Genomic DNA, 27,113 nt, shown 5'->3' with positions numbered 1-27,113 from the left:
GTGGCGCAATCTTGGCTCACTGCACTTCCGCCTCCTGGGTTCAGGCAATTCTCCTGCCTCAGCCTCCAAGCCTGCCTAATTTTTGTGTTTTTAGTAGAGATGGGGTTTTGCCATGTTGGCCAGGCTGGTCTCGAACTCCTGACCGCAAGTGATCTGTCCACCTCAGCCTCTCAAAGTGCTGGGATTATAGGAGTGAGTCACCCCACCCGGCCTCTTTTAATTATTTTAAAATGTACATCTCTCTCATTCTTGAATGGTTATATACATAATATATACATATAATTGTATATACATTTATATACATATATACATATTTTATATTTATACCTATAAATGTATATACATTTATATACATATATACATATTTTATATGTATATATATAAATGTACATCTTTTTCATTCGCTGGTTATAGAATTCTGGGTTGACAGTTCTTTAGAACTTATAAAATGTTATGCTTCTTTCTTCTGGCTTTCATAGTTTCTGATGAGAAATCTACTTTCATTGAAATTGTTTTCTTCCTATGGGTAAGGTATCATTTGTCTTTCACTGCTTTCAAGATCTTAAATTCATCTTTAGCTTTCAACAGTTTGATTATGATATGCCCTGGCATAGATTCATTTGGGTTTATTCTGTTTGGGTGTATTAGTTTTTTTTTTTTTTTTTTTTTTTTTGCTGCCTAACAAAATTATCACAAATTTGGAGGCTTAAAATAACATTTATTTTACTATTATTTCTTAATATATCAACTATTTACCATCATAAAGGTATATCACAAGATCAGTTATTACATCAAACATGTATTTTCCATCTATACTCTGTCCTGAAGATGAGAGCCCAAATGAGATTTTCACTGAAACATTTATTTTTTGTTTTTTTGTTATTTTTTCTTGTTGGTCTTTAATGAAGGCTAGGCATAAACTGAATTGACTTTCATGCAGTTGATTTTCATTTTTCATTTTTCATTTTTTTTTGAGACAGAGTCTCAATCTACTGCCCAGGCTGGAGTGCAGTGGCACGATCCCGTCTCACTGCAGCCTTTGCCTCCTGGGTTCAAGCGACTCTTCTGCCTCAGCCTCCCCTGTAGCTGGGATTACAGGCATGCGCCACTGTGCCTGGCTAATTTTTGTGTTTTTTAGTAGAGATGGGATTTCGCCATGTTGGCCAGCTTGGTCTCGAACTCCTGACCTCAGGTGATCCGCCCACCTCTGCCTCCCAATGTGCTGGGATTACAGGCATGAGCCATCGCGCCTTGCCATGATTTTTATTTTTCATTAGTGCTCATGGTATATGCTGCCCAGTGAGTTGTACCAACTACATTATTGTAACATCTGAATCAACTGTGGGCTACATTGTTTGATCAAGATTGATAGATTGCTTTATTTATTTATTCTTCTTTTACAACTATAGCCTACAGATAAACAACCATTATTATAGAGATTAAACTTAATTATGCTACATGTCATATTACATGAATCACTCTGTGTCTACAAAGGCAAATTGATTGGATAAAATTCATTAAAGTGTAATGCCAAATAATTGCTTTATCATGATACAATACAATACTTATATCTCACTTCCTTTTTTTTTTGAGATAGAGTCTTGCTCTGTCGCTCAGGCTGGAGTGCAGTGGCAGGATCTCGGCTCACTACAACCTCCGCCTCCCGGGTTCAAGCAATTTTCTTGCCTCAGCCTACTGAGTAGCTGGGATTACAGGCACACACCACCATGCCTGACTGATTTTTTTATTTTTAGTAGAGACGGGTTTCACCATATTGGCCAGGCTGGTCTCGAACTCCTGACCTTGTGATCCACCCACCTTACCCGCCTTGACCTCTCAAAGTGCTGGGATTACAGGCGTGAGCCACCGTGCCCAGCCTTTTTTTTTTTTTTAAACAGAGTCTCCCTCTGTTGCCTAGGCTGGAGTGCAGTGGTGCAATCTCAGCTCACTGCAACCTCCGCCTCCAGGCTCAAATGATTTTCATGCTTCAGGCTTCTGAGGAGCTGAAATTACAGGCATGCACCACCCCGCCCAGCTAATTTTGGTATTTTTAGTAAGAGACGGGGTTTGGCCATGTCGGCCAGGCTGGTCTCGAACTCCTGGCCTCAAGCAATCCACCTGTCTTGCCGCCCAAAGTGATGGGATTACAGGTGTAAGCCACAGTGCCTGGCCAGGTCTTACTTCTAAATTGGTTAAAATAACTCATTTATAGTATGTGAACATACTATGAATGGGAAAATCATGCTTCTGCATTTTTGGGTTTTATTGAACACTAAATTAGCTGCTTAGGAGTTGATCTTTGCCAACTCAATTATCATATTTTGTCCTGTCTTTTTTTTCCTATAATTTTTCTACTAAAATTATACCCGACTAATCATTCAATTATAATTTGGTGAGGGTTTACCTTGAGAAATATATTTCTTGAGATTCTATTTTTTCTTTGATCTTACTTTGGTATGCCCTGACTGCTACAAAACAAGTAAGTGCTGTTGCTATACCGATAACAGAGATTTATTTGGTCCCTCAAGCTGATCAACTGAGGGATTTAGGTCTGTAACCATGTCTAGAAAAAATGCAAATGTGGGTATTTGATAATGTTTTCTTACTGTCAGTATGCATTTGGAAAGCATTCAGCATTACTTCTTGGAGTTAATTGTTTTATAGAACTAATTATGAAGGTTTTAAGACCTCTTTGCGTAGATGTTGTTTTATTTTTTAGAATAAATTTATTCCTACACCTATTTTCCAGAAAGACACTGGTAGAATCATTCTAATACTAAGATGGAGTGGAATGAAGGGGACACTAATAGAAAATGAAAGGCCATGAAATGGAAATATACATCTTCCTTTCAGTGGGTGTAATTTATTATTGACACACAGGACTTTCAGGACGACTGAATGATGAAAGAAGAGAAATTCTCGAAATGACTGAAAGAGAGTGGTGAGTACTTCCGCAACCCCTTCCATGAGTGTCTGTGCCTCTCTGATTTCTCTGAGTACAAGAGGATGCAAGCCCCAACTGAGGGCAGGCTGAAAATGTCAGAGAAATTAACATCCTGGGAGTGACCATTAACTAACACCAAGAAGGAATTGGTAGATATATTCCCCTGAACTTAGGGGGAACAACTCAGAGGTGGTTTTATTTTTTGTTGTTGTTTTGTTTTGAGATGGAGTTTCGCTCTTGTTGCCCAAGTTGGAATGCAATGGCACGATCTTGGCTCACCGCAACCTCTGCCTCCCGGGTTCAAGTGATTCTCCCACCTCAGCCTCCTGAGTAGCTGGGATTACAGGCATGTGACACCACGCCGGGCTAATTTTGTATTTTTAGTAGAGAGGGGGTTTCTCCATGTTGGTCAGGCTGGTCTCAAACTCCCGACCTCAGGTGATCTGCCTGCCTCAGCCTCCTAAAGTGCTGAGATTACAGGCATGAGCCACTGCGCCCGGCCCTCAGAGGTGTGTTTTGTACCAGTTTTCAGAGGTGAGCTCCAGTTTTCTATAGAGCTAATTTTTCTATATGGCTTCCTTCTTTTCCCTTACTTACTTTCCCACACCTCTGCCAATGCTTTCTCCAAAATAAACTAATTGCACTAAGGTGTGGTGGCTCACGCCTGTAATCCCAGCACTTTGGGAGGCTGAGGCAGGTGGATCACGAGGTCAGTAGATCGAGACCATCCTGGCTAACATGGTGAAACCCTGTCTCTACTAAAAATACAAAAAATTAGCCTGGCGTGGTGGCGGGCGACAGAGCGAGACTCCATCTCCAAAAAAGTAAATAAATAATAAACTAATTGCACTTACATTCTAGTGCAGAGTCTGATTCTGGGTGAACTAAGACAGTGAATAACATTTACTATTTCAGTTTCTGTACCTCAGATGTCCAAGTGTCCTCAACTGGGTTCTCTCACCAGGTCAAAATCAAGGTGTGATGTGAGTTGGCTGGGGTTTACCTGTAGGCTTTGGGAAAGAACCCATATCCAAGCTCATTCAGATGGTGGCAGAATCCTGGTTCTTTTTTTTTTTTTTTTTTTGAGACGGAGTCTCGCTCTGTTGCCCAGGCTGGAGTGCACTGGGGCGATCTCGGCTCACTGCAAGCTCCGGCACCCACCAGCATGCCTGGCTAAGTTTTTGTATTTTTAGTAGAGACGGGGTTTCACCATGTTAGCCAGGATGGTCTCGATCTACTGACCTCGTGATCCATCTGCCTCGGCCTCCCAAAGTGCTGGGATTACAGGAATGAGCCACTGTGCCTGGCCAGAATCCAGGTTCTTACAGTTGTAGGACTGAGGTCTGTTTCCTTGCTGGCTGTCATCTGCGGGTGCTCTAAGCTCTTGCAGGCCACTCTACCCTGCTCACACATTGACCCCTGCATCTTCAAAGACAGCAAGGATGCATTGAATCCTCCTTGTGTTTTGATTCTCTGACTTTCTCATCTGATCTGCTTTTAAAAGACTCACCTGATCAGGTCAGGCCCACCCAGATGATCTGTATTTTAAGATCAGCTGACTTTGGGCTTTAATTACAAAATCCCTTCAAAGCAATACCTAGATTAGCATTTGATTGAACAATCAGGAACAGAAATCTGGAAGGACTATATTTAGAATCCTGATTACCACGCTGGCATTGGGGTTTACTCAGTTTCTTGATTCCATAGATGTATGTCTTTTACCAGATTTGGGAAACCAGCCATTATACCCACTTCCTCCTTTCCTTCTGGGTCTCCAATGACATGAATGTTGGCTCTTTTGTTAAAGTCCCACAGGTCCCAAAGTTCTGTTCTTCATTTCTTATCAGTCTATTTTCTTTCTGTTGTTCAGATTTGGTAACTTTTATCTGCACTGATTTTTATCTCTGTCATCTCCATTCTGCAGCTGGGCTCAAACATTAAGTTTTTAAAAAATTTCTGTTACTGTGCTTTTCCATTCTAAAATTTCTGTCTGGTTCTTTTTCATATCTTCTATTTCTTTGCTGAGACTTTCTGGTTTTTCTTTTTCATATCTTCTATTTCTTTGCTGAGACTTTCTGGTTATTTCAAGTGTTTGTAATTGTTCATTGAAGCATTTTTATGTTGGCTGCTCTAAGATTCTTTTAAGACAATTCTAACATCAGTGTAGTGAATTCTTACAATTTTATAGAAACTCAGTATCAGTTTTTGAAATTTTATTGTTTTGAGACAGGGTCGCACTCTGTCACCCAGGCTGGAGTGCAGTGGTGCAATCACGGCTCACTGCAGCCTCGAGCTCCTGGGCTCAAGTGAACCTCTCATCTCAGTCCCCCGAGTAGCTGGGACTATAGGCGTATGCCACCACACCCAGCTAATTTTTTGAAATTTTATTTGTAGAGACGGAGGTCTCACTATGTTGCCCACGCTGGTCTCGAACTTCTGAGCTCAAGCAATCCTCCCACCTTGGCCTCCCAAAGTATTGGGATTACAGGTAGGTGTATGACAAGTGATTTTCAACAACACCCTGGACATTTTGGAAATTATGAGACGCTGGATCTCATTTAAATCTTCTGTTATAGCAGGTCTCCTCTGACATCTTGCTGGTGGGGCAAAAAGGGCACCGTCTTGTTACACCAGTGGGGATGGAGGTCCAGGTTCCCCATTTGGCCTCTGTTGACATTCCAGGTGGGGCGGGGCAACTGTTACTCTGGGCAGTTAGCAGAGTTTAGGCTTCCCACTGAGACATCCTCTGATACCATCTTGCCTAGAAGGGGCAGAGACGTCTGGTTACAGCTCCCTAGTGGCCTCAATGGACACTGCAGGGTTGGTGCTCCTTACTGCTGGGCAAGGATGACAGTCCTAGCTGCTTATTCAGCCTGGTGGAGGGAATGGGTGTCTCTGTACAGCTGGCAAGGGTAAATGTCCAGGCTTTTCTGTGGGATATCACAGCAGCAAAGTGATTATCTTGTAAAGATTTGCTGTCTTTAGCAAATCTTGTCAGGCTGCTGCTTCTTGTCCTTTGGCTAGAGCAGGCTTTGCTTGAGCCTTTTTTGGATCTACACTCATTGGCATTTCTAGATTGCCAGGTTCTCCAGCTCCCAGTCTGGGATCTGTGAGGTGCAAAGAAAGTCCAGAAAACTCACCACCATGTCCTTTCTCCGGTCTTGAGATCCGCAGCCAGTCTGCCATATTCTCTCCTCCTTTCCGAGTCTATTTTATTTATTTATTTATTCTTTAGCTACACCTGTGATAGACTGCTTGATATTATTCCCATAGAACAATGATGTTCTGTTCATATTTTTGAGGCTTTTTCTCTATTGCTTTATTTTATTTTATTTATTTTTCCATAGGTTATTGGGGTACAGGTCGTGTTTGGTTACATGAGTAAGTTCTTTGGGGGTGATTTGTGAGATTTTGGTGCACCCATCACCTGAGCCGTATACACTCCACCCTATTTGTAGTCTTTCATCCCTCACTCCCCTCCCACTCTTCACCCCAAGTCCCCAAAGTCCATTGTATCATTCTTACGCTTTTGTGTCTTCATAGCTTAGCTCCCACATATCAGTGAGAACATATGATGTTTGGTTTTCCATTCCTGAGTTACTTCACTTAGAATAATAGTCCCCAGTCTCATCCAGGTCATTGCAAATGTTGTTAATTCATTCCTTTTTATGACCGAGTAGTATTCCATCATTCATATATATATATGAATATATAAATACATATACGAATATATATACGAATACACATACGAATATATATACGAATACACATACGAATATATATGTGAATACACATATGAATACACGAATACACATACGAATACACACGAATACACACGAATACACACGAATACACGTATGAATATACGTATGAATATACGTATGAATATGACTATATGACTATATATGAATATATATGAATATATGAATATATATGACTATGACTATATATGAATATATATGAATATGACTATATATATGAATATATATGAATATATGACTATGAATATATATATGAATATATGACTATATATGAATATGACTATATATGAATATATATGACTATATATGAATATATGACTATATATGAATATATGAATATATATGACTGAATATATGAATATATATGACTATATATGACTATGAATATATATATGACTATATGAATATATATACGACTATATGTGTATATATGAATATATATAAATATATATGTGAATATATATGAATGTATATATGAATATATATGAATGTGTATATATGCATGTATATATGAATGTGTATATATGCATGTATATATGAATGTGTATATATGCATGTATATGCGCATGTATATATGCATGTATATGCGCGTGTATATATGCATGTATATATGACTATATATGAAAATATATGAATATATGAATATATGTGAATATATACATATGAATATATATGTGAATATATATGAATATATATGAATATATATGACTATATATATGACTATATATATATGAATATATATCACAGTTTCTTTATCCACTTGTTGATTGATGGGCATTTGGGTTGGTGCCACGATTTTGCAATTGTGAATTGTGCTGCTATAAACATGCGTGTGCGAGTATCTTTTTTGTGTAATGACTTCTTTTCCTCTGGGTAGATACCCAGTAGTGGAACTGCTGGATCAAATGGTAGTTCTACTTTTAGTTGTTTAAGGAATCTCCACACTGTTTTCCATAGCGGCTGTACTAGTTTACATTCCCACCAGCAATGTAGAAGTGATAATATCCAAGGTTTTTAACTGTGCTCAGGGGATGGAATAGGGAAAACTGTGCCTGCTTCATTTTCTGAGATTTTTTAAAAATAGATTTTTCTACATAGTATTTATTTCACAGTGGTTATGAAGTTTGGAGTCACATAGCCCTGAGTTTAAAAATGATTCACCCACTTACAACTTGGTTTTTCACAACTCACTTACCCAACATAAACCTCAGTTTACCTGTTGTAAAATGGGATATTAATAGTCTTTACAGCACAGGGTGATACCAGTAGTACATGAGATAATGCTTGCAGTGCAAGCAATGGAAGCAATGCAAGCAAGCATCCAGCAGTTTTTTTTCCTTTCTTCCTTTTTTTTTTTTTCATTTTTTTGAGATGGAGTCTCACTCTGTTGTCCATGCTGGAGTGTCGTGGTATGATCTCGGCTCACTGCAACCCCCACCATCCAGGTTCAAGAGATCCTCCCACCTCAGCCTCCCAAGTAGCTGGAATTACAAGTGCATGCCACCACACCTGGCTAATTTTTGTATTTTTTAGTAGAGATGGGGTTTCACCATGTTGGCCAGGCTGGTCTCAAACTCCTGACCTCAGGTGATCCACATTCCTCAGCCTCCCAAAGAGCTGGGATTACAGGCCTGAGCCACCACACCCAGCCGGTGATGGATATGTTAATTAGCTTGATTGTAGAGATCAACTATCAAAACATCAAGTTGTACACTTTGAACATACAACATTTTTATTTGCTTATTATACCTCAATAAAACCGTTTTAAAAAGTGTAACCATTGGGTCAAAAGTTATATAAACATGTGTAACTTTCAACTTGTATTTCTAAGTTGACTTCAAGAAAGATATTTACTTCCTGTCATCCCAGCACTTTGGGAGGTCAAGACAGGAGAATCACTTGAGTCCAGGAGTTTGAGACCAGCCTGGGCAGCACAGCAAGACCCCACTCTACAAAAGTTTTTCAAAAGTAGCTGAGGATGGTGACATGCATGGATCTCAGCTACTCAGGAGGCTGAAGCGGGAGGATCGCTTGTGCCTGGGAGGTTGAGACTACGGTGAGCCGTGTTAGTGCCACTGCACTGAAGCCTGGGCAACAGAGCAAGACCCTGTCTCAAAAAAGAAAAATATTTACTAATTTGTAATCTAGGTATAAGATTCCTCACTTGAAATCTAAAGTTGGTCTTTAGAGTGCCCCATAACCCCTTGAAATTATATACAAATATATAGGTATTTGTGTGGTGTGTGTGTTATTGGGTGTATTTCTGGGGAGAGGATCTGGGATCTCTAGACCCTTAAGAACTTCCGAAAGTAGAGCTGTTGGGTGTGTGTGTGTGTGTGTGTGTGTGTGTGTGTGTGCGCGCGCGCGCGCGCTTATTGGTCATCTTGGAAACAGCAAAGCCAACAATGGTGTTTCCAAGGTCCCCAGCCTATTCCTGCTGCTGATCATTCCTAGGGTTCCAGATCCTCCCCTGTCCTATAACGCCATTCTTTCTCTTTCCTTCTCCCCAGAGAAGCTGCACCAGCCCCCGGTGGAAGCCCAGAACTTGGCCCCTGTGGAGCACACAGACTCCTTGAATTTGACATGCATTTCTCCAATGATGGGACATTCCAGTGGTTTCTGAACCTTGAGGTGATTCAGGAAGGGGATGGACCAGTAATCTCCAGAGATGGCAGGGTCCTCACCATCCTCACAGTCACACGCAATGACTCCAGCACCTACCACTGTGAGGTCAGGAACCACCTGGGATCCAGGCTCAGTGAAGCCCTCGTGGTTGGCGTGGCTTGTAAGTCTGGGTTTCTTTGCTCTAACTCACCTCTGATCCACACAGAACCTCCAGCCCAACTATCTACTGGTTCATCCATGATTTATAGCTTAGTGTTTAAATCAGAGACTCTACAGACTGCCTTGGTTCAAATCCTAGTGCTTCTGTTTCTTTTATTTATTTATTTATTTATTGAGTCATGGTCTCACTCTGTTGTCCAGGCTGGAGTGCAGTGGCTGGATCATAGCTCACTGCAGCCTTGCCCTTCTGGGCTCAAGCAATCCTCCTGCCTCAGCCACTGGAGTAGCTGGGATCGCAGGCACATGCCTCTATGCCTGGCTAATTTTTACAACTTTTGGTAGAGACAAAGTCTCACTATGTTGCCCAGCCTAATCTCGAACTCCTAAGCTCAAGCAATCCTCCTGCCTCAGCCTCCCAAAGTGCTAGAATTACAGGTGTGAGCCTCTGCGCCCAGCCGTCCCTGCTATTTCTTAGCTAGGTGTCCTTGGGCAAGTCACTTCACTTTTCTACATCCTCAGTTTTCTCATCTGCAAAGTGAGAATCATAATATTATCTATCTCATTGGGTGATTATGAGGATTAAGTGAGTTAGTTCATTTAAGGAACTTAGAATAGTGCCTGGAACATAGCAAGTGCTTCTCTTTTTTCTCTTTTTTTCTTTATTCTTTTCCACTGCTCTGCACACTAAGTGCTTAATAGACGTTTACAATGACTATTCTCTCAGAAGTTTATCATCATTTATTTATTTAAGGGGCATGTATTGAGTTTCTACTATGTACCCGATTAAGGACTTTCAGACCCATTCAATCTCAGGTACAAAGGTAGATGGAGATTGTAGGAAGCCAAGATCCCAGAAATTCCAGACTTGACAACATAAATATTTGCAGAACTGGAAGGACTTTCAGAGACACCACATTTTACAAACAAGAAAACTGAGATTAAGAAAGGGGAAGGGCACACCCAAGATCTCACCGTGGTCAAGAAGAAAGATAAGAACTTGAACCCACGTGTTTTTCTCTTTCTGCCCCTCTGTCCCTCTACTTTTGGGAAAGCATCTACTGAGCATCCACTGTGTGCTGTGTGTATTGGGTGTTATTTCTAGTCAAAGCAGTTAACATAACTGACAAGCATATCCCTGTCCTCATGGAGCTGACAGTCTTCAAAGATCAAGGAGGGTAATAGACACAAGAGGAAGGCTACTGCCAGCCATGGTTCCTTCCTTCCTTCCTTCCTTCCTTCCTTCCTTCCTTCCTTCCTTCCTTCCTTCCTTCCTTCCTCCCTCCCTCCCTCCCTTCCTTCCTTCCTCCCTTCCTCCCTTCCTCCCTTCCTCCCTTCCTCCCTCCCCTCCCCTCCCTCCCTTCCTTCCTTCCTTCCTTTGACAAACTTTTACATTGTGGTGCTGTGTGCCTCCCTCAACATGTCAGGCTTCCAACACTGAGCTGAAATGTGCAATCTAGCGGGGTGGTCCTTACTTCTCATGCTCTTCCTAATTAGGAAGTCTTTCTCCTTGTTCAGATGACCCGGATACCCCCATCGTGGCCGCACTAGACCCAGATTTTGTGATTGGTTCCAACCTCACTCTGGTCTGCTTAGCCTACTCCCACCCCCTTGCCCAGTACACATGGAGCTTCAGTGGGGTCACCACGTGGGAGGGCCAGACCCTCTTCATGCCCAGTCTCTCCAGGGCACACTCAGGGGTCTACACCTGCAAGGCCTCCAACTCCCTTTCCGGCTTGCACAGCAGTATGGACACCCATCATCACTGTCTCAGGTATGAAGCCAGGGTTGAGGGTTATTGGTTAATGGTGAAATCCTCAAAATCAAAGAAAAAAAAAAGAAAAAGAAAAAAAAATAAGAGAAAAATTCTTCTCTGCCCCAGGACTTCATTGGTGAATTTGGGTTTGGTTTTGTTTTTTAGAATTCTTTTCTTTGCTGTTTCACTTCTTTATATATTCAGCAAGATTTTTCTAACCTGTGTTATGCAGAATAAATTTTTACATTCTTTAACCAACAAAATGACTTTTCATTGATAGGATTGCTTTAAAAATATTATATGCCACCTTTTTCACATTTTAAATAAATTTCACAATAATTGTAGAAAAAGTAAATCATATAGATGGGCAAGAAGGCAAAAAATGTTGTCCACAGTAAGCCTCCCAGAAAAAGCCACAGGGCTTCTATAATTCCTCTGTTTTTGTATATACATTCAAATATATGTGTGTGGTCTTTTTTTTTTTTTTTTTTTTTGAGGCAGGGTCTCACTTTGTCTGCCAGGCTGGAGTGCAGTGGTTTGATCTTTGCTCACTGTAGCCTCAACCTCCTGGGATCAATTGATCCTCCCACCTCAGCCTCCCAAGTAGCTGGCACTACAGGCACATGCCACCACACTGGGCTAATTTTTGTCCTTTTTGTAGAGACAGGGTCTTGCTGTGCTGCCCAGTCTGGGCTCAAACTCTTGGGCTTAAGTGATCCGTCCACCTTGGCCTCCAAAAGTGCTAGGATTACAGGTGTGAGCCATTGTGGCCGGCCAAATATATGTATTTTTAAACAACAAATAGTATTAGACTATACTTATTATTGTTTAAACTGTTTTTAAATGTCATCTTTTAATCTTTAATATCTTTCTGTTAATTAATATAGAGCCACATTACATCCTACTTCTGATTATTTCTTTATTGAATACATACTGTATATCCAGTGTAAGAGAAATTACCCATACAAATATTTTTAAAAAGGAAAAGGGTAAAAACTCTACATTCTCAGAAATGACCACTGCTAATATTTTATTATACCCTCTTACAGGTTCATTCCCAGTACCTATTTCTTTTTTTTTTCTTCTCTCTTTTTTTTTTAAGACAAGTCTCACTCTGTCACCCAGGCTGGAGTGCAGTGGCACGATCTTGGCTCACTGCAACCTCTGCCTCCTGGGTTCAAGTGATTCTTCTGCCTCAGCCACCGGGGATAACAGCTGTGCACCAGCACATCTGGCTAATTTTTGTGTTTTTAGTAGAGACGGGGTTTTGCCATGTTGGCCAGGCTGATCTCGAACTCCTGACCTCAGGTGATCCGCCTGCCTTGGCTTCCCAAAGTGCTGGGATTACAGGTACGAGCCACTGTGCCTGGCCTCCAGTATCTGTTTCTTATAAATTACTGCATACGTATTTTCCTTTATAAAGAAGAGTTGTGCTATCTTGCTCCAAATTTTTAAAAATATTGGTATAAAAGTTATTTAGGGATGAAACTTTTTGCTTTCAATGGTTACCCTTCTGAGATCCTTTTCTTATTTGTATGGTGTGATTATGACTTAGGAGAATAAAAGGATGTTATAGCACAGTGCCTCTCAACATCAAGGTGACTCGTAGGAGCTACAGAGGGTACAACTCAGCTGTGTGGGAGATCACCCTGGGTGTAATGCAGGTCAGCGAGAAAGGAAAGAGGCAGGCAGATGGGCAGCGTGAATCCCATTTGCCCCCATTGATCAATGTCCTCATCTTGGGTTAGTCATGGATCATCCCTGAGCCTCAGGTTCTTCATTTTCCAAATGGGGATTTACAGGGTTGTTGTGAAGTCTAATGAATCACACACATAAAACATCTACTACAAATTAAGTACTCAATTGATGAAGGTTCTTCTTATTGTTTGCTCAGTTTTATCACCTGTGAAATGGGTTAAAATCCACTCTTCTCTTGAAATATAAGCATGAGGATATAAGATTGTGTCTGTTAAGCATTTAGCACAAAGCCTGGGGCATACTTGGTGCTCCAGAAGTGTTAATTTATTAAGTAAACAGACAGAAGGGAAGATCAATGGATGGATTGGTGGATGAATGAATAGGTGATTGGGTGATGAATGAATAGGTGATTGGGTAAATGAAGGGATAGATGGATGAGCGAATTTAGGTGGGTGGTAAGTGATTGGAAAAGATGATTGGGTGGACGAATGGGTGAAAAAAATGGTGAATGATTGAGAAGATGGGTGCATGTATGCATCCCTGGGTGGGTAGGTAGATGGGAAGGTAGATTTATGGATAGGATGGATGGATGGATGGATGACGGATGGATAGATGGGTGGATTGAGGGACAAATTGGTGGATGGATAAATAGAAGGGTGACTGGAAGAGTGAACAATTGGGTGAATGAATGTAGGAAAGGCTGAGTTGGTGGAGAGTAGATGGACTTATGGACAGGTGCATGGATGGATGATTGGCAAGTGTGCTGAATTCCTTCAGCCCTAAGGGTGTTCCCTAAGGGTGTTCTTCTCTAAGCCCATGATCTGGGCAGGACTCAGCATTTCTACCTCTTTCTAATTTTCCTGCAGAGACACTTCCTCAGCCCAATGTCACAGCCAGTAACTTAGCCCCAGTGGAGCATGTGGATTCCATCAGTCTGCATTGCCTTCCTCCAAGGAGCACTGTGGCTATCCGCCGGTATGTCAATGGCCAGAAGCTCTTCATTGGTGGCCACAGGGAGCTGTCCCTGGACTGCAGAACACTGACTCTGTGGAACATCACCAGGAATGACACGGGGGTCTACCAGTGTGAGAGCTGGAACTCAGCCACCAGCAGCATCAGCAACCCCACTCTCATCAAAGTTACATGTGAGTCCAGGGCCTGATAAAGGATGGGTGGAGATGTGCATAGGAGTGTGGTTGAGGGGTGAAGGAGCGGCTGAAGTTTAGCTGGTTCTGTTGGCAAAGCTGGAAGTGTCTGTCCTGGACAAAGTGAGAGAGGGCACCAAGGGGAGATTTTGTGGAAGGGAGACTGCAAATGCCAAGCCTGGGGTGGGAGTGTGGTTTTGAGAGAGGAGGTCATAGTAGCTGAAGTAAAGGGAAGAAGGAGAGTGAGGAAGAAGAGGACTGTCTTGCCCCAAGAGAGGTAATGAGACAGACTGTGCAGGGCCTGTGGGCCATGATGAGGGCTTTGGCTTTTACCCTGCATGAGACAGCAGCCAAAGAAGGGTTTGTGCAGAGAAGGGACATGATGTGACGCAGGTTTGAACAAGCTTTGAAAAGGATACCTCTAGCTGCACAGTAGAAGTAGAGAATATGGTATGGGGAGGTGGTGGTGGTAGGGGACAAGAAAGCAACTAGAAGGGAGATGGCCAACAGTGTCAAATGCAGTTGTGCACTGGAGGGGGATGGAAGAGTGTCATCTGAGACAATGGCCAATGCATTGTGATATGGACAAAGGCCTTTCCTCTTCCCTCTGGCCTGATCTTCTCAATTCTCTGCAGATGGCCCAGACCCTCCTATGGTCAACCCTCCAGACCCAGAGGTCACAGCTGGGGCAGCCCTCACCCTGTCCTGCTTTGCTGACTCAAACCCCCCTGCCCAGTACCACTGGGAGATGGACAGAAGGCCAGGCCCTGCCACCCAGCACCTGGTCATTTCTGAGGTCACTCTGGACCAGTAGGGCAGGTACACCTGTGAGGCCTCCAACAGCATCACTTACCTCTGCAGCTCAGTCAATGGGAAGATCCAGATCTCAGGTGGGTGTTGAGATGCCATGGTGATAATGGCTCAGAGTCTCTTGCCTGATATAAGTGGGTTCTGGGGCTTGGGTCAATCATATAGTACCTCAACAAAGCTGCATAAAATGCCCCCCCCCCCAAGACCCAGTGGCTCAAGACAATAAGAATTTGTTACAGCTTGTAAGTCTGCAGGTCAGTTGGGTGGTCCTTCTGAACTTGGCTGTATGTTTTTTAATAGAGACGGGGTTTTGTCATATTGGCCAGGCTGGTCTTGAACTCCTGACCTCAGGTGATCCACTGGCCTTGGCCACCCAAAGTGCTGGGATTACAGGTGTGAGCCACCATGCCAGGCCCTAATTATTATTAGGGCCTAATTATTTATCATCAATCTCTCCATCCAGGTGGCCAGATCTATGACGGTTGAGACCTTGTCTGTTGTGTTGACTGCTGTATCATCAGTGCCTAGAACAGCTTGCTGAATGAATAAATGAATGAATGAATGAATGCTGGCCACTTTGCTCAGGAGACTAACCCCTCTACCAGCTGATCTTGGACTTGTCTTTTGGATCTCAGCTTAAATGTCACTTCCTCCAGGATGCGTTCCCTGATTTCCCCAGACTAAGTCTGGTCCTCCTGTGAGATCCTCGAATAGCATCTTATTCTACTCCTTTATAATGCTTGTCATCACTTTATATATTTGCTCCATTGTGTGTGTGTGTGTGTGTGTGTGTGTGTGTGTGTGTGTGTGTGTGTGTGTGTGTGTGTGTTTTGACAGAGTCTCACTCTGTCGCCCAGGCTGGAGTGCGGCGGCACAATCTTGGCCCACTGCAACCTCCGCCTCCTGGGTTCAAATGATTCTCTTGCCTCAGTCTCTTGAGTAGCTGGGACTACAGGCACGTGCCACCATGCCCGGCTAATTTTTTGTATTTTTAGTAAAGACAGGGTTTCACTGTGTTAGCCAGCATGGTCTCGATCTCCTGACCTCGTGATCCGCCTGCCTCGGACTCCCAAAGTGTTGGGATTACAGGCGTGAACCACCACACCTGGCCCTCATTGTGTGTTTTATGTCTCAGTTCCCTCCTAAAGTGTAAGCTCTAGGACATCAGGAATTTTGTCTGTTCTGTTTTCTGCAATATCCCTCGAGTGCCTAAAAAGGTGTCTGGCACACACAGTATGTGCTAAATAAATGTTCATTGAATGAGGAATGGATGAATGTGATCCTCAGAGGCCACATAGTGCAGAGGTTCAGAGTGTAAGCTCTGGCATCAACATGTTTCAAATTCTAACTCTACCCCATGTGTGATGGTGGATGGGTAGTTTAACTTCTCAGCGCCTGTTTCTTTAATGGGGATATTAACAATGCCTTCCTCATAGGGTTGTCTCGAGGAATAAATGAGATAATATAGTTTACCAGACATTATTCCTGTCATCTGTGAGTGTTATATTTATTATCTGGTACAGACGCTTCCTTTCCCTGGGCCTCAGTTTCCCAATCTGTAAAATGGTGGGAGAGGAGGGTTCGAATTGAGCACATGGAGGGAACAGCTCTGAGGACCTGAAACCCAGAGCCCCAGCACTGACACCTCTCTCTTCCTCTCCCTCCCTCTCTCTCTCTCTTTCTCCTTCTCTCTCTCTTTCCTGCACAGGTTCCTGGGGATGAACTGCAGCCGGCCTTACTCAGGACCACTATTCCTGCTGGAGGCATCGCAGGGATTGCCTCGAGTGTCCTGATCAGCGTGGTGCTCACAGGGACTGCTGGCTACTGTGTTGGGGTCATAAGGTCCCAGGTACCAGCTCTGGGCCCCTCAGAGGTCACGGAGCCAGGACTGAGTGGGGATCCCAGAGGGGGCTACTTATCTGGGAGCTGCAAACTTCACTGGCAGGGACCAGGGGCACTGAGGGCCAGTGGGTGGGCCTGCAGGGGAAGAACCTGCTCAGGAACTGGCAGTCAGCACTGGCGCTGGGGCACCACCCATTTGTCCTGAGTTCGATCCTGGGCTCTTGAGTCAGATGGAAGTGAATTCAGACCCCTCTGTCACCAGCTCCTCGCAGTGGCAACCTTGGAAGGGTGTCCTAACCACTATTGCCTTAGTTTCCTCACCTGTGAAATGGGGATAAAGGTAGCCATTACCTTATAGTTGTGGAGACAATTCACCGGCATCATCAGGACTTAGCTAATGTCTGTACATGGTAAATGGTAACTAAATTTGTCTATTAATAATATTGTTGAAATAACCATTATTAGTTACAACTAACATTTATATAGTGTCCGCTAAACCCTAGGTATAATATCATATTATAATTATGGCGTGGCTAATCATAAATATCACTACCTAGGTTGGGCACAGAGGCTCACTCCTGTAATCCCAGCATTTTGGGAAGCTGAGGCAAGTGGATCACTTGAGCTCACGAGTTCGAGACCAGCCTGGGCAACACGGTGAAACTGTCTCTACCAAAAATACAAAAAATTAGTTGGATGTGGTGGCACATGCCTGTGGTCCCAGCTACTCAAGAGGCTGAGATGGGAGAATCGCTTGGGCCCAGGAGTTTGAGGCTGCTGTGAGCCATGATCATGCCACAGTATTCCAGCCTGGGCAACAGAGTGAGACCCTGTCTCAAAAAAAAAAAAAAAAAAAAAAAAAGTAAAGCTATCTCTTGCTGGTTTACAATTCCCTTGAGGTGTTCTGGAGGTTTCTGGGCGTGGGACCCTGGGTCTGCTGCAGTCATGTTTCTGCTGGCTGGTGGCATTCTGTGACTTGTGTCCGGGTCACCTTCTGCTCCTCTTCACATTGCCTTCTCCTCTGTGGGTGTCCAATCTCCCTCTACTCTTTCATGAGGAAACTCGTGATGGCATTTACTGTCCACTCGCATCATCTAGATGACATCCTCATCTCATGATCCTTAATCGTATCTGCAAAAACCTTGTTTCCTTATGACGTAACATTTACAGGTTGCAAGGGTTAGGACCTGGTATCTTTGAGCGTCCACTCTCCATCCTACTACCAGTTGTGCAAAGACAAATGACTGCAGCCCCATTTCCTGTGGGCTTGCTGTATTTCACCCTCTGCTGAGCCACTGCATTCAGCGTCTCCTCATTTCATCGAGGAGGGAGGAGCTAGGGTTACACCTATTACGCAGAAGAAGAAACTGGGGCTTAAAGAGGCTCTGTCTCATGCTCGAGGTCACATAGACGGTGAGCAGAGGAGCTGGGGGAGCTTTGAACCCATTTCTCTCTCACTGTAGAGTCTGGGTCCTTAACCACTGTGCTACCTGAAGCCTGGAGCAGAATAGGGGTGGGATGGGACCAAGATCGCTCGTGGTGTGTCGTCCCTGTGCACATCTGGGCAGAGAGCATTAGCTCAGTTTCCTGGGATGGACGCCAATATTATTCACCATGATAACACGAGGTTTGCTCTACCTTCAGGTTCTCTGGGACCTCGGACTCGCCTAGGAAGCAGAGATCTCAACTTTTTGCCCCCTTTCACTCCTTCAGAAGGTGGGATGAAGACAGCCTGCTTTTGGCTTAGCTGCAGAGGAAGACACCTTTTCCACTCGCCTCTTGGGACTTAACTCTTCTTTCCTTCTCTCCAGCCCAGGAATCCTGTGGAGTTCAGCTCAGCAAGGTAAGGATGAAATACTTACCTCCAGATGCTTCAGAAGCTTCAGATGCCAGACTGAAGAATTACATGTTCACCCTGTGGACAGTAAGGGATCATGGGAGGGGATTTACCAGGAAAGAATGGCAGTATCCCAGACTTCTTGTAGGGTCAGCTGGGGGTCTTTGAGCCTCTCTGTTTAGAGGAGAGAGAGAGAGACTCTAATTCAGAGCTGGGATTTGGAAAGGTGGCCAGAATTGTGGTGGGCATGTTGGAGGGGTTAAGTATACTGACAGGGAGGCTGGGGGTCAGGGTTGGGGAACTCAGAGCAGTTTTACAGACGAGAGAAGATGGAGGTATTGCCTAGGGTAAAGTCATGCGGATGGAGAAAAGGGGGCAGAAAAGAAGGTTAATGAGTTTCAAAGATTGGAACCCTTAGGAGTTGGTGATTGATTGGATGTTGGAGGTGATTTAGGGAAAGGAGGGTATCGAGAAATATGCCCAAATATTTTGTTTCAGAGAAAAAAGAGGAATTGAGCAGAGAGTAAGGGCAGCTGACCCTGAGTTGGGAATCAAGTATTCCTTCCACAGCTGGGGGAGGCAGAGGCGTTTCTGGCTATGGAGGCCAGAACAGAAAGTCCCTTTCTTGGGTAGGGTTGAGCCAAGGTTTCATATTTTCCAGAGGCATGGAGATGTCAACTGCATTGTGACCAGTCTTCAACACCCTGACCAGAGATTTCAACTCCTCCCAAGGCCAAAAAGAGACACTGAGCCAGCTATTTTAACAGATTTGAGGTGATCTTCATTGAAAGGTAGAAGGTTGTAAGCACTCCCCAATCTCTTTCCTGTTTTAAAACAAAAATGCTTTAGACAGGGGATTGCATGATGATTAGGACTTACCTTGTAGCTTCACAGACCACCTCCACACGTTTACTCCACCAGTTAAGAAGTGTTGGCTGTGCGCGGTGGCTCACGCCTGTAATCCCAGCACTTTGGGAGGCTGAGGCGGGCAGATCACCTGAGGTTGGGAGTTTGAGACCAGCCTGATCAACATGGAGAAATCCCGTCTCTACTAAAAATACAAAATTAGCTGGGTGTGGTGGCACATGCCTGTAATCCCAGCTACTCGGGAGGCTGAGGCAGGGGAATTGCTTGAACCCCGGAGGTGGAGGTTGCGGTGAGCCAAGATGGCACCACTGCACTCTGGCCTGGGCAGCAAGAGCGAAACTCTGTCTCAAAAAAAAAAACAAACAAACAAAACAAGTGTTATGATGTAGAATACCCTTTCTTATGTTGCATTCCTTCTTTGCATATTATGTGTAACTCTCTAAGGGCTGTGGCTCAAGTAGCTCAGTCAGCTTTTGCATTCAAAAATTCACAGTTCAGACTAGGCACGGTTGCTCACGCCTGTAATCCCAGTGCTTTGGGAGGCTGAGGTGGGAGGATTGCTTGAGGCCACGAGTTCGAGACCAGCATGGGCAACGTAGAGAGACTCCCCTCTGAAATACTACAAAAAAAATTAGCTGGGTGCCATGGCATGTGTCTGTAGTCCCAGCTACTTGGGAGGCTGAGGAGTCTGTACAGAGTCCTTGGCAGCATTAGCTAATATCCTCATGTTATCAGTTGATCTCTAACATCCTTCAGCTCCTGGGAGCCTCTCATTTTCCTACCACAGAACTCTGTCTGACCCTCATCCATGCTTCTTTGTCCCCACCATCTCCCTTAAATGGAATTTTCATGGCTGGCTTGATAATGCAAGATTGGACACTCTTTTCTTCCTAGTAGTGAGACAAGAGCTAAGCACCTTACAAAATTGTTAGTGCACGATCTTGAGGTGAACTTAAAAGCATCCTGCAGGTGGCTGGGCGCTTGGCTCATGCCTATAATCCCAGCACTTTGGGAGGCCAAGGTGGGTGGATCACCTGAGGTCAGGAGTTCGAGACCAGCCTGGCCAACATGGTGAAACCCCATCTCTACTAAAAATACAAAACATTAGTCAGGTGTGGTTGTGGGTGCCTGTAATTCCAGCTACTGAGGAGGCTGAGGCAGGAGAATTACTCGAACCTGGGAGGTGGAGGTTGCAGTGACTTGAGATCGTGCCACTGCACTCCAGCCTGGGTGACAGAGTGAAACTCCGTCTCAAAAAAAAAAAAAAAAAAGTATCCCGCAGGTTACTTGGAAGATCCAAAGTATTTTACTCTCTGATTGGTGGTGTCCCAAGTTCTAGAAGAAGAAGTCATAGCTCTGACTGGGTAGAGTGGGATGTGGATGCTTATGATGATGGAGTGGGTAGAAGTGGGAGAGTGTTAGTGAAATTGTTATATTGGTGAGGGGAGAATATCTTAGCTGGAGAAGCTTCTGGGAAAGTTTACTCCTTTGAACCATGACTGAGAAAAGATATGTCCCTTTCTATGTCAGTGGGCATCATGAGTTTAATAAAATAGCATCTGTGAGCTAATCTTTTGTCTGTTTTCTGTGCCACTCTAGGAATTTAAGGAGTCATGGAAACAAGTATGGTGTAGAGGCTGCAGGGGGCAGGATAATGATGATGGTGATGATGAGGATGACGATGACGACGATGATGATGTGTTGCGTGTGTGTGTGTGTGTGTGTGTGTGTAGGGGTTCTTGTGTATAAATTCTTAGTCATGTCATTGAGATGTTGGGATTCTATTACCTGGATCTGCATTATTTATTTTCCCATTTATACTGATCTTGCTTCTTGTACACAGGAAAAGCACAAAAAGTCAACAGTACAAAACTGAGTTTCCCAGATGCTCCAAGAAGACTCAGTTCTATAACCCTGGAGAAAAACTTCACTGTACCCTGTGGGCCCTAGTTTCCCCATATGGGATAAAAGGGAGCTTAGACTGGAATCTCTGTTTAAACAGAGGAGTAATTTTGAGTAGGCTCTTTCTCAAAGTCGATTTTACAAGTTTTAGCACCCTTTAAGAAAAAGAACACTACTACAAACTCTACGTTTCTGAAAGATCAGGGTTTTGATGCAAGGTCTTCCAATAAACACTTCCAATGGTGATCTGGAAAGGAGCCAGGTAGAATGCATTCAGCTGCAAACCAAAGACAACCTGGATCACAGTGGCAAAAATCATAATTGTCATTTTGCAAGATGCCCTAGGTTTATTCCATGGCTCAGTGATATCCTCTCATCCATCCCTCCACCCTCAGTGCATTGCATATCCTGCTGAACTTGCTACTTCATGGTCTCAGAATGGCTGCCTGAACTCTAGACATTCCTGCTTTCACATCATGTCATTATGGTAGGCAGAATAGTGACCCCCCACCAAAGGTGCCCACGTCCTAGTTCTTGGAACCTGTGATATATATTCACCATGGAATACTACTCAGCCATAAACAATGAACAAACCTGTGAATATGTTACATTACAAAAGCAAAATGACTTTGCCGATGTAATTAAGGTTACTGATGTGGTTAGGTTTTGTGGTCCCCACCCAAATCTCATCTTGAATTCCCGTGTGTTGTGGAAGGGACCTGGTGGGAGGTAATTGAATCAGGGGGGCAGGTCTTTCCTGTGCTGTTCTCCTGAGAGTGAATAAGTCTCATGAGATCTGATGGTTTTATAAGGGGGAGTTTCCCTGTACAAGCTCTCTCTTTGCCTGCTGCCACCCATGTAAGATGTGACTTGCTCCTCCTTGCCTTCTGCCATGATTGTGAGGCCTCCCCCGTCATGTGGAACTGTAAGTCCATTAAATCTCTTTCTTTTGTAAGCTGCCCAGTTTATCAGCAGTGTGAAAACGGACTAATACAGTTACAAACTTCAAAATAAGGAGATTATCCTGGATTATCCAGGGGGGTCCAACCTAATCACCCAAGCCCTTCAAAGCAGATAATTTTCCCCAGCTGGAAGCAGAAGAGAGAGGTGGCAGACAGAGGGCCTGGTGCAGTGGCTCATGCCTGTAATCCCAGTGCTTTTGGAGGCCGAGGCAGGAGGATTTCTTCAGCCCAGGAGTTCAAGGCTGCAGTGAGCTATGATTGCACCACTGCTTGGGCGACAGAGGGAGACGCTGTCTCTAAAAAGAAAAAATTGTGAAGAGATGCAGCAGACAGGGAATCCAGAGAGATCCCAAGCCCAAGAAGGATTTGTTGTGGCGTTGCTGGCTCTGAGATGTACGGGCTCAAAGGCAAGGACAGGAGAGAGGCCTCCAGAGCTAAGGGCAGCCCTCAGCTGGCAACCATCGCAGAAACAGGTTTCCAGCTTTATAATACCAAGGAGTTGGATTCTGCCAACCACAGCCTGAATGACAGCTTGGAAGCAGATTCTTCCCAAAGCTCCCCCATTAAGAGCTCAGCTGCCAACACCTTTATTTTAGCTCCATAAAGCCCAGAGCAGAGAAGTCATTTAGCCATCCTGGACTTCTATCTACAGAACTGCAAAAGGATAAACTTATGTTGTTTTAAGCTGCCAAGTCTGGAGGAATTTATTGTGGCAGCAAATAGAAAACTCAGTTATTTAAATGCAGGAAGCAGGGAATGGCTCCTTGGGACTCTGCCTGCATTTTTTTTTTCAGAAGTGAATTAATTCTTAGAAACCTCCAAATGTATGTATATTTTGCCCTCTCACCTCCTTCAAGTCGTTGCTTAAAACTCCATGGGGCTACCCAGACTGCCTGCTTTAGCATTGAATCCTGCGTGCCCACTCTGGCACTCTGACGCTGCCTGCCCTCATCCCCCATGGCACACTTCACTTTCCAACATCATAGATAGTTTAGTAATTTTCCACTTATTTATTCATTTATTTATATTAGAGACAAAATCCCAGCTACTCTGTCACCCAGGCTGGAGTGCAGTGGCATGATTATAGCTCACTGCAGCCTCAAACTCCTGGGCTCAAGTGATCCTCCTGCCTCATCCTCCCTAGTAGCTGGGAGTACAGGCACACATCACCATACCCAGCTAACTTTTTGATCTTGTGTTGAAATGGGTTCTCCTTATGTTGCCCAGGCTGGTCTTGAACTCCTGGGTTCAAGCAATTCTCCCACCTCAACCTCCCAAAGTGCTGGGATTACAGTCATGAGCCACTGTGCCTGGCCACATTTCCTAATTATTATTTTTTTATTTTTAATGTTTTTGCATTCTTAAATTTTTTAAAAGCATTTATTTATTTACTTTGAGGTGAGATCCTGCTATGTTGCCCAGGCTGGTCTTAAACTCCAGGCAGTGATCCTCCTGCCTCAGCCTTCTGAGTAGCTGGGAGTACAGGCACACACCACCATACCCAGCTAACTTTTTGATCTTATGTAGAGATGGGGATCTCCCTATGTTGTCCAGGCTGGTCTTGAACTCCTGGGCTCAAGTGATTCTTCCACCTCAGCTTCCCAAAGTGCTGGGATTACAGGCATGAGCCACTGTGGCTGGCTACGTTTTCTAATTTTTTTTTAAAAAAATTAATTTTAATATTTTCATGTTTTTAAATGTTTAAAAAAGCACATTTATTTATTTACTTTGAGATGGGATCTTGCTACGTTGCCCAGGCTGGTCTTAAACTCCTGGGTTCAAGTGATCCTCCTGCCTCAGCCTCCCGAAATGTCGAGATTACAGGCATGAGCCACCGTGCCCAGCCAGTTATTTTCCACGTATCTCAATTATTATCTGTCTCCCTCCTCCCCTCCCAGCACTCATTACATGTCATTTCTATAAAGGCAGAGATCTCTATTTGTTTCATTTGCTGGCATGCCCTGATACCTGAAACAGTGCCTGGCACATAGTAGGGCCATACAAATCTTTGCTGAGTGAATGGCCTCAGTGAGGGCACAGTCATAGGGCAGCATCCTGGGCTGGGAGGTCAGTCCCGTGGGAAGACACAATTTTGAGCCAGCCTACATGGCTGAGACCTGGTAGGTAAGGGTGGGAAGTGGAGAGGACCTGGTTTATTTTCACCTGTTGGAAATAATTGGAAGTTGTGCTACAGGGAGGGGCCCAGAAAGTCCCTTTCTTTCCTTGGGGCAGCAAAAAACAGAATCTGCCCTGGGGGCTGAGTGGGTGAATTGGTGGGAATTTCAGGAGAGGAAACCCTGCCTTTGCATGAAGGGGCAGATTTGGGAAGTTCATTCCAGCAGCAGCTCTGTTGTCTTGGGTAGGGAGGAGGGGAAGAGGGGAGAGTGCCTCAGGGCAGAGGTGGTGGGGAGGGAAGCTGGCTTAGGAGAAGGTGGGTGGTCAGAAGTTTCAGACATTCTGGGAAGAACGAGGTGGGTGGCAGAGACCTTGAATGCTGGGCTGGTCTGGGTCAGGCGCCTTCAGTACAGGGACCCATAGAGTCTGAAGGCGTGGCGGGGTGATGTGGCCACATTGGTGTTCATTGATCTGGGTGTACAGAAAGGTGGGGCTGGGGGCAGCGAAGGGCCCTTGGAAAAAGGCACACGCACATGGAGGTTGAGGGCCAGGGCCTGAGATGCCCTGTGACTTTATCCAAATCATCTCACCTCTGGGAGCTTCAGTGTTTTTAACTATGGGATGGAATAATCATATTCCTTACCCCACTCTTTTTTTTTCTCCTTCCTTTCTTCCTTCCTTCCCTCCCTCCCTCCTTTCTTTCTTTTCTCTTTCTTTCTTTCTTTCTTTTTTCTCTTTCCTTTCTTTCTCTCTCTTTCTTTCTTTTTTCTCTCTTTCTCTCTTTCTTTCTTTTTTTTTTTTTTTTCAGAGTCTTGCTCCATCACCCAGGCTGGAGTGCAGTGGTGCGATCATGGCTCACTGTAGCCTTGAACTCCCAGACCCAAGCAATCCTCCCTCTTCAGCCTCCTGAATAGCTGCAACTACAGATACGCACCACTATGCCTGCTATTTTTTTTTTATTTTAATTTTTTTGTAGAGAGGGGTGCCCAGGCTGGTCTCAAACTCCTGGGCTCAAGCAATCATCCCACCTTGGCCTCCCAGAGTGTTGGATTTATGGGCATGAGCCACTGCACCTGGCCTTGTCTGATGGTCTCGTTACCTGCTATGTCCCCAGCACCTAGAACAGGCACAGTAGGCACTCATGAAATATATGTTGAGTGGCTCTCGGTCAGTTCGGGCTGCTAGAACAGACCACAGAGTGGGTGATTTGTAAAGAACAGAAAGCTATTTCATGCAGTTCTGGAGGCTGGAAGGCCTATATGAGGGTGCTAGCTTTGTCAGGTTCTGGTGGGGGCTCTCTTCTTGGGTGACAGACTGCCGTCTTCTTGTTGCATTCCCCACGTGGTGGAAAGTGAACAAGAGAGCTCTCTGAGGTCCCTTTTATAAGAGCACTAATCCCATTGGGAGGGACCTGATTACCTCCCAAAGTTTCTGCCTCCTAAAACCATCACATGCAGGATCAGGATTTCTTCAACATCTGAATGACAGAGAGACAAACATTCAGTCCACAGTAGTGACAGAGTGAGTGAATGCGTACCCCCTCACAGGGCTGCAGTGAGATTATGATGCAGGGCAGTCATGACATCCAGTGGGAATTCGCATTTGTTGATGGCTTACGCTGTGCCAGGCATTGCTCTGAGCACTTTCCTGGCACTGACTCATTCGATCCTCACAACCGTCTTGTGCGGGGAGTCTGTGATTTCTCCCAGTCTGCAGATGGAGCACACGGAAGCATGCAAGGGTGACAAATTTTTCCCAATGAACCATGGCTGGGATGTAAAGGACTGTCTTGCCAGCCCAGGCAGCCAGCTAGCCTAGTGCTTGTAAATGGTGCCACAAGCCAGGGTGACAGATGGCCTGGCACACTGAGGTCAAGTGCTCATAACCACAGAGCTTCCTAGGAGACAAAAGCATCATCATCTACTCTGCTTTATTATTTTATTTTAATTGAGATGGGGTCTCACTATGTTGCCCAGGCTGGTCTTGAACTCCTGGGCTCAAGTGATCCTCCCACCTTAGCCTCCCAAAGTGCTGGGATTACAGATGTGAGCCAGTGTGCCTGGGCATCATCTCCATTTTAGAGCTGAGGAAAGTAGTCCCTAGAGAGGGGAGCTGACCTGCTGAGGCCACCCAGTTAGCAAGTCGGGGAGTCAGGATTTGAACCCATGCACTCTGGCTCCAGAGCCAGCTGGCTCAGCCTTATGCTTTATCAGGGCAGATACTTTGTGACTGCCTGTAGCAGGAGCAAGACGCAAGCAGGGCAGCAAAACGAGGCAGCTGAGTGAGTCACGATCTCTTTCTTGCAATGCCAAGCTGCCCCTCATACCCTAAGTAACAGTTCCAGAGTTTTCTAAGCCTCCTGTTGAATCACCCATCCTCTCTCACTTCCTCTATTCTAGACCCACCTGACCTTCCTTCTGTGCCCCAATTTCAAAAACTTTTCACATGCTGCTCCCCCTGGCTCACCCCTATGCTGTTCAGGTCTCAGCTACCATGTCCCCTCTTCCAGGAAGCTCTCCCTGATCCTGAAGCTGAGCCAGGCACCCCCTTTGAATTCCTCCATCCCAGCCCTGCCCACTCTGGGTTGTCACTGTCTGGGGACAGTTCTGTCTCCCCCACTGGACTGTGAGCCTCTGTGAGAACAGGGTTGGGGCTGTCTTAGTCAGAGCTGTGTCCCCATTACCACCAGGAGC

At 44.7% G+C, this 27,113-nt stretch overlaps 1 pseudogene; it reads left to right on the top strand.

The window, feature by feature from the left end:
- Positions 1 to 2,878: 2,878 nt before the first annotated feature.
- Positions 2,879 to 16,744, top strand: LOC100610120 (carcinoembryonic antigen-related cell adhesion molecule 5-like; annotated as a pseudogene).
- The last annotated feature ends 10,369 nt before the right edge of the window (positions 16,745 to 27,113 follow it).

Source organism: Pan troglodytes, chromosome 20 (genome assembly GCF_028858775.2).
Source record: "Pan troglodytes isolate AG18354 chromosome 20, NHGRI_mPanTro3-v2.0_pri, whole genome shotgun sequence".
In the NCBI taxonomy this organism is placed as follows: domain Eukaryota; kingdom Metazoa; phylum Chordata; class Mammalia; order Primates; family Hominidae; genus Pan; species Pan troglodytes.
Note: the sequence above shows the minus strand (reverse complement) of the source record. Positions and strands in the feature narration are given on the sequence as shown.